A 7,085-nucleotide genomic window follows, 5' to 3' on the forward strand; every position below is an offset into this window, starting at 1 on the left:
CCTACCAGCTGGGGTTCACCCAGGAGCTTTAATCATGAAGACACAGGGCTCTAAATAATGAGCTGGAAACTCAGTAGACTGTATTATATCTGTTGCAGTGCTACATTCTGTATCTGTTATGGAAGAACATTGTTACAGATAACATTCTCTATCTGTTATTTTGGTTTTTGTAATATTCATACTTTTATTCTAAAAATGGTTATTAAAAACCATCTACTCTAACTCTTTTTTCATTCTCATACACAGGGCTTCTGCCATTGACTTTAAAAGAGGACAATTTAGCTCAACAGAGCTTCACGGGAATCATGTCTGTGGTCACTGGGTTCACTAGGAAAGGTGATGATCCATGAGTAAGATTCTTGATTTTTATTTTTTAAGTCTGACTTAAAAACACAACTCTGCTGCCAGGCAAGAATTGCTTTCAGAGAACATCAATACTCTTTATCTTTCAACTATTTAACAGATAATGCAGTTTAAAAGTGAACTAAATGTGTGTGTTTGCTGTAGTGCTATTTTATCATTGTTTCTTTTATACTCTGAGTTATATTTATTTTAAAAAATACAGGTGCACGTAATCAGTGAAAGACCCATCTCCTCAAAGAAAACTAATGTTCCTACTTTTGTTGTTGCTGTTGTTGTTATTTTAAAGAGAAATCTTCATTACATAAGCTCTGGTTTGGTATTTTTCAATAAATTTAAAATATTAAACACCTCTAGATTAATGGGAAGGAAATCCAAAAAAGAGGGGATATATGTATATGTATGGCTGATTCCCTTTGCTATACAGCAGAAACTAACACACGAAGGCAATGGCAACCCACTCCAGTACTCTTACCTGGAAACTCCCCTGGATGGAAGAGCCTGGTAGGCTGCAGTCCACTGGGGTCACTAAGAGTCAGACACAACTGAGCGACTTCACTTTCACTTTTCACTTTCATGCATTGGAGAAGGAAATGGCAACCCACTCCAGTGTTCTTGCCTGGAGAATCCCAGGGATGGGGGAGGCTGGTGGGCTGCCGTCTACGGGGTCGCACAGAGTCAGACACGACTGAAGCGACTTAGCAGCAGCAGCAGCAGCAGAAACTAACACAACATTGTAAAGCAACTATACTCCAATAAATTTTTTTTTTAAGTCAAATGAAACTTTTGGAGGCATTACACATATTTGCAATCTTGATCATGGTGACAATTTCATAAGCCAATGTGCCAAATTTATATTATATCAAACTTACCAAATGTAGGCATTTTTTTAATTTTATGTCAGTTATACTTGCCAATTAAAAGAGATCTCAATGAAGATAAAAAGAGGTACAATTTGAATCTTTCGTATATAATTATTTTAGTTTTAACCAAGAAGCTAACAATATTTGTGTTTCAATCAATCACAGCATTCAATGGCAAAGGGTTTCACAGGAACTCAGGTTAGTTCTTTTAATTTACTTCAGTAGGAAAAATAAAAAGCTGAAAATACTTCTCAGCTGGCCTTGTTTTGATGTCCTGCTTTTCCATTTGCATTAAATATGTTGCGTCTCTCCAATGATTGCTAAATATAACTCCTTGCCACATTGCAGCTAGTAAACAGAACATATGTTCACTCTTATGTTCCTGAGATAATTATTAAATGAATAACTAATCTTTTGTTTTTGAGGTTAGCAGAGGTAACTACTCTAAGAGTTCAGGTTCTTTTTAAAATGAAATTATCTGTTTTCGAGTATGAAGATCCTAATGCTTGTTCATGCCTGGAGGGCAAGGATGAAAACTCTCATTGGAAGCATAATGCTGGAATACTTGGATAGGCAGCATAATTTTAAACCACTAAATTTGTGGTAATCTGTTACAGCAGCAATAGGAAACCAATACAGACACCGTTCAAAAGATGCTTGTAAAGCTGTCACACTGTGGGCTTTGAAAGCAAATTTGCTGCCTTTTCTTCCTCTGTTATGATATCATGCGCTTGTTTCCACTAGCAGTAATGCACACTGGGGTTGCCATTGTTAATCTTGAAATTGTACTTTTCCAGTTAAAGACATGAGACCTTTGGCCTCTTTTTCATTCCCAGGGTGTCCAGTGGGTGGCCTGTGATGTCTCCCTGCTAACCCTAGACGATATTTCATCCTATCTAACATGCACTCAGCTCAGATGGTCGTCTGTGCAAGTGCCACAAGGAAAGCTCCCATGGGACCCAGAAAAGTATTCATTTTCCAAAGAGAATTAAAACCCACATTGATAGCATATAAAACAAGAATGCTTTAAAATGTGAAGAGTGATGAGGTTATTTCACCCTTAAGTTATATTTCTAGTAAAAAGCAGAATTTAAATCTTAAGAGATCTGTGTGCCCGCTTGACACTTCAAAAAAAGAGAAATCCAGCTAATGAAATGTAACCTAACGTCCTTCCCCAGCTTCTGTACTCCCCAGATTGCTACCCTTTTCAAATTAACTTTTCCATTCTTCTGCTAATTATCTGATCTAGAAGCTGTGGAGTGATATTTTCCTCCCTCTGATTCAGCCCTTAGAAGACATTCTCATCTCATCTTCGGTGTCTTTGGGGCCCCTGTTTCTCAGCATCAATATGCATGCGCCTCACAGCTCTGTATGCAGCGGCTGGCTCACCTGTTGGAGCGTGGATTCATTCTATCCCGTCTGCATCTCTTTCTGTCTGCACTTCCGCACCACTCACTCCACACTCTACACAGCTCCCTGCTGCTCACCTTAAGTGTTAATCCTTCTACTTAGTTTCCAAGGCCTGACTATCCAGCTTTGCTCCCCAAGCCTCTCCACATTCCTTCCTTCTTTCAGATGGCCAGGCAATTTCCATGGATTCATAAAATTCAGTTTCCTCTTTTCTTGGTAACTCAGGAGAAAGGAAAAGAACTGAATCAGACGTTGACCCCTTTGACAAATATATAGCTTTGTGGGAATGGGGTATGGGGAGACAAATACAAAAGCTAGTTGGGGTTTTAGGTACTATTGCAAATGAGTTCTGTGAGCATGCCAAGAGGGGCGAAAAGATCTTCAGGTGAGGGCACGGTAGGAAAGGCTTTGGTGAGTAGGAGATAATAGAAAAATGAGTTGTCATTTTGAGTACAGACTTTTCTTTTTCTTTTTTTCATTTTGCAACATGGTGTGTGGGATCTTAGTTCCCAAACCAGGGATTGAACCTGTGCCCCGCTGTAGTAGGAGTGTAGAGTCTTCACCACTGAACCACTGGGGAAGTCTGAGAGCTGTTTTCTAGAACATTATGTGATGTAGATTCTATTAATGTTCATGCAAATAACGTGATAATGTTACCTACCCTTTCAAGTCAGGCCCTAACAAAGATCTTCCTGCCCTGTGTCACTTGCACCAATAGAATAAGACCCAGTTCAGTTCAGAAGCAAAACAATGTTTTGTTTTTTGGTCAGAGAATGAAGAGGTATGGACTCACACTCTCCGCTCCGGGACAGGTTGTAGTTGGTGCTGCTTCTTAGATTTCCCCTTCTGGGGAAGGAGGGTAGAGTTCTTGCGAAACGGACAGGCTGAAAGCAGTGTCACCAAACCCCTGCCATCTTGAATCACAACATCTTGTGAGAAGCTTCTGCACACAGCCCCCAAGCTGAGGTGTCAAGTGGCACTGTTTGATGCCAGGATCTATGGTCTGAAGGGCTTTGTGCGAGGCCTCTGCACGCAGCATCCTGTGAGCAAGTGAAAGTGGGTGTTATACCTTATCGCCTGGATTCAGTCTTATTTTTCCTGGAGGCCTCAGTGGGCTTCACCTGTGACAAGAGGTAAGCAAAATTTAACCACTACTGACTTCCTCCTGGGAGAAAATACCCACCTCCATACAGTTCTGTTTTGTACTTAGGAGTAATTATCATTTAATAATAGGTTATTGGCAGCTTTTAAAATGTCAAATTTTATTAGGAATTAACCAGTCAGCAGACCCATGTGGCTAATCCTGCTATGGTATTTATGGTTTTTTTCAACCATGAGTAGAGAAATGTTCCCAATAGTTGTATGGCCCTGCAACTAGGCAGAGATTTGAAAACAAACATTTTTTTTTTTCTGTTTAATTCTTCTGAGAATCTATATAACTCTCTGGGAAATCAAAGTCTGAAATCTATGTGATGTTTTTCTTTTTTCTTTTCTTTCTATGTGATGTTTTGAGGGGCTCTGGGAAAAAATATTCCCCTTCCCTACAGCCAGACAGAGTTTCTTAAATTCCACCATTGATTTCCTTATCCTTAAAATGGAGTGATAGCCGCACCTCTTCTGAGGATTAAATGAACATTAAGAGGAAAGTAAACTGCCTGTTCTGAGGAAGGCACTCAATATGTGTAAGTTCCCTTTCTTCCTGAGGGTTAATGGATGTTCCAATACTGTTAAATTGCATCTCAATTGAAAACTCTAACACATGAAGGAGTTCTAAGACATATATACCCTAATCTTGATTAGCTTGTTCCTCTCTTCCAGCTGATGGGTAAGTGGAAATGAATATCAAAAGAGTAAAAAGAAACCAAGATTTTAGATAAAGGAGAAGGATGCCATGGGTAAAAAAGGAAGTTTCTAGAACCAGGATCAGATGAGGCTCTACAGACAAACATTCTGCTCCATAGTTTTGCTAAGGCCTCATTAACTAAACACAAAACTGATTTCATGGCTAAGAGGGAATAGAGAGCTCGAAGCTTTCTGTGTAGCTTACCTGCCAGCTCCTGCAGCTTTAGAGAGCTTTAATTGGCCTCAGACCAGACGTTTTCAGGGTCGATAGCACTTGACAGGGCAATCTTTTTTCCAGGAGAAAAGAAAGCCTAGAACAGGCTTTCAACCTAAGTTCTCAAACCTTGGTATATATCCAACTCACCTGGAGGGCTTGTTAAAACAGTTTCCTGAGCTTCTCCTTTGCAGTTTCTGATTCTGTGGATTGGAACAGATTGGAGGCAGCAGGATTGGGGGACGCAGAGTGAAAATTTGCATTTTAACAAGTTCCAGGTGATGCTGATGCTGCTGGTCTGAACTCCACTTTCAGAATTATTGGCTATATATTAGAATCCCCTGCAGAGCTTTTAAAAATACTGACACCCATCCACACCCAAGCCAGTAATCCAAATTTCTGAGAATGTGATCTGGAGACCAGGGTTTTAAAGCTTCCAGGTGATTCCAGCTTGGGAGCCATTGGCTTGGGATCTTTGAAAGCCAAGCCTTGTCCTGCTTGATGAGCCCTAAGGCTTGAGCAGAGGAAGCATCCTGACATCTGCTTTTCCTAATAGAAGAGAAAATGTTTATGATTCTTAGTGGAAAAGCATTTAGCTGTTCTAGACTTTAAGACAAAATAAACTGTGGATATCTCAAAGATAATAGCTTCCAGAACCTTACAGAACATTAAGAGTCAACAGAGAACGAAATGTAATAAACAAATTCCGTTGCTTTGAGGGAGCAAATGGCTTAAACTGGTGGACAGAACGTATTTGAGGGGTAGATTACGTCTTTATCCAGGCCCCTGGCATCACACAAATTTATCCTTTAACTTCATGCATCATTATTCATCATCACCTTTTATTACTGTGGCTCAGCTTACTTAAAAGCCTGTTATTTCTCATTTTCAATCCAATGTGAACTTAATTTTCAAGCATACTTTAGTTAAGACAATTGTTCCAATTTTCAGAAAGATGTTAGAGAATGAGGGATGTAGCTTCCAAGAACTACAGCCCTGTGGGTTTGATGTCAAACCTCTAGCAAAATTCTCGAACAAACTATTTAAAAACTTGTGAGAACTGATTGCTGGGAACCAGTATAGGTTCCTCAAATCAGTCTTTCACCAAACCAGTCACATTTCCCTTTCTGACACACTTACAGGTCATGGAGATCACAGGAATATCACAGACAAAAATATATCTTAATCTCAGCAAAGAATTTGACATCCTGTGGACAAGAATGATGTGAATGACATACAGTTGAGTCGATTTGTAGCTAATTGAACAGCTTCATTCAAAGAATGTCGGCAGCTTAATGAATCATTGCCTACCCGAAGGGATGTCACAGTGACAGACTCCCAAGTGCTGGCTATAGTTTATCCAGTCCAAAGTTTCAGTTAATGATGGATGAAGACCCAAAAGACATGCTTATCAAAGCTGCAGGTGTGACAAAGCTGAGAGCAGCCGAATTCATTAAGTGTCAAATGAAACCGAGAGGCAAAAGGTCTTAATAAACTAAAAGAATAGGCTGACATGAATAAGAATAAACTTAATAGGGATAAATGTAAAATCATTCATTAAAAAATTCAAAGGCAAAACATGGAGTATGGAAGCTTGTGATAAAAAATGGTTTTGTGAGAAGACATCCCAGGACTTTTAATTGTTTATAGCCTAAACACCTGCCAGTAGATCTTAGATCTCTGGAAAATCTATGAAAGCATGGACAAAAAAAGTGTTGCCTGCCATTTCAGTAAACAAGAAACGTTGCCCTTCATCAAGCCGTCAACCGCTGTAGGTGCCCTCCCTGGAGATGGTGCCCCGCCTCAGAGGAACTCAGGATGGAGAAAAACAGGATACTCACCCTAGATAGTTAAGACGCATATCTAAGGAATAATTTTAATGGGCTCAGACTTTTTTCATCTTTTCATACATAGGAAAGCACTAAAATCATTAACTCAAGATGTCTTTTTTTTTTGTGATGAGCTGTACTCTTTTGATGTTCAAAGACATGTTTATTTGTTTTCAACAGAACCTTCTATATATTCTGGCTCCTCCCTTACCTCTTTGGAGCAGTATCTCGGGGCTATCTGAGAGCCTGTTTCCCAGGCTGTAGTACTCAGTTAACTCCCTGAATAAAATTTAACTTGCAACTTTTAGCTTGTGTGGTTGTTTTGTGTTGTTTTTTTTTTTTTTCAGTCAATGAACGCTAAAGACTATCTCATAGATAAATGCCCTTGGTCATAAAATTTTGTTTACAATTTCAGCTGGAGTCCATCTGTGACCACCAGGGGTCACAGACCCCAAGTTAAGAATCCTTGAATAACATAATTGGGCCACATAAAAACTTCAGCAAGCTGTGTAAAAAGTATAATATCAAAACAATGGAGATAATAGCCCCAAAGGGCTTGTTACACCC

At 39.5% G+C, this 7,085-nt stretch overlaps 1 long non-coding RNA gene across 1 annotated transcript; it reads left to right on the forward strand.

Annotated features, from left to right (window-relative positions):
• The first annotated feature begins 4,146 nt into the window (after positions 1 to 4,146).
• LOC138439704 (uncharacterized) lies at positions 4,147 to 6,822 on the forward strand. The gene is made up of 2 exons (XR_011256800.1): positions 4,147 to 4,315; positions 5,832 to 6,822. It is a non-coding gene; the product is annotated as an uncharacterized lncRNA (long non-coding RNA).
• Positions 6,823 to 7,085: the final 263 nt, after the last annotated feature.

Source organism: Ovis canadensis, chromosome 4 (genome assembly GCF_042477335.2).
Source record: "Ovis canadensis isolate MfBH-ARS-UI-01 breed Bighorn chromosome 4, ARS-UI_OviCan_v2, whole genome shotgun sequence".
Lineage (NCBI taxonomy): Eukaryota > Metazoa > Chordata > Mammalia > Artiodactyla > Bovidae > Ovis > Ovis canadensis.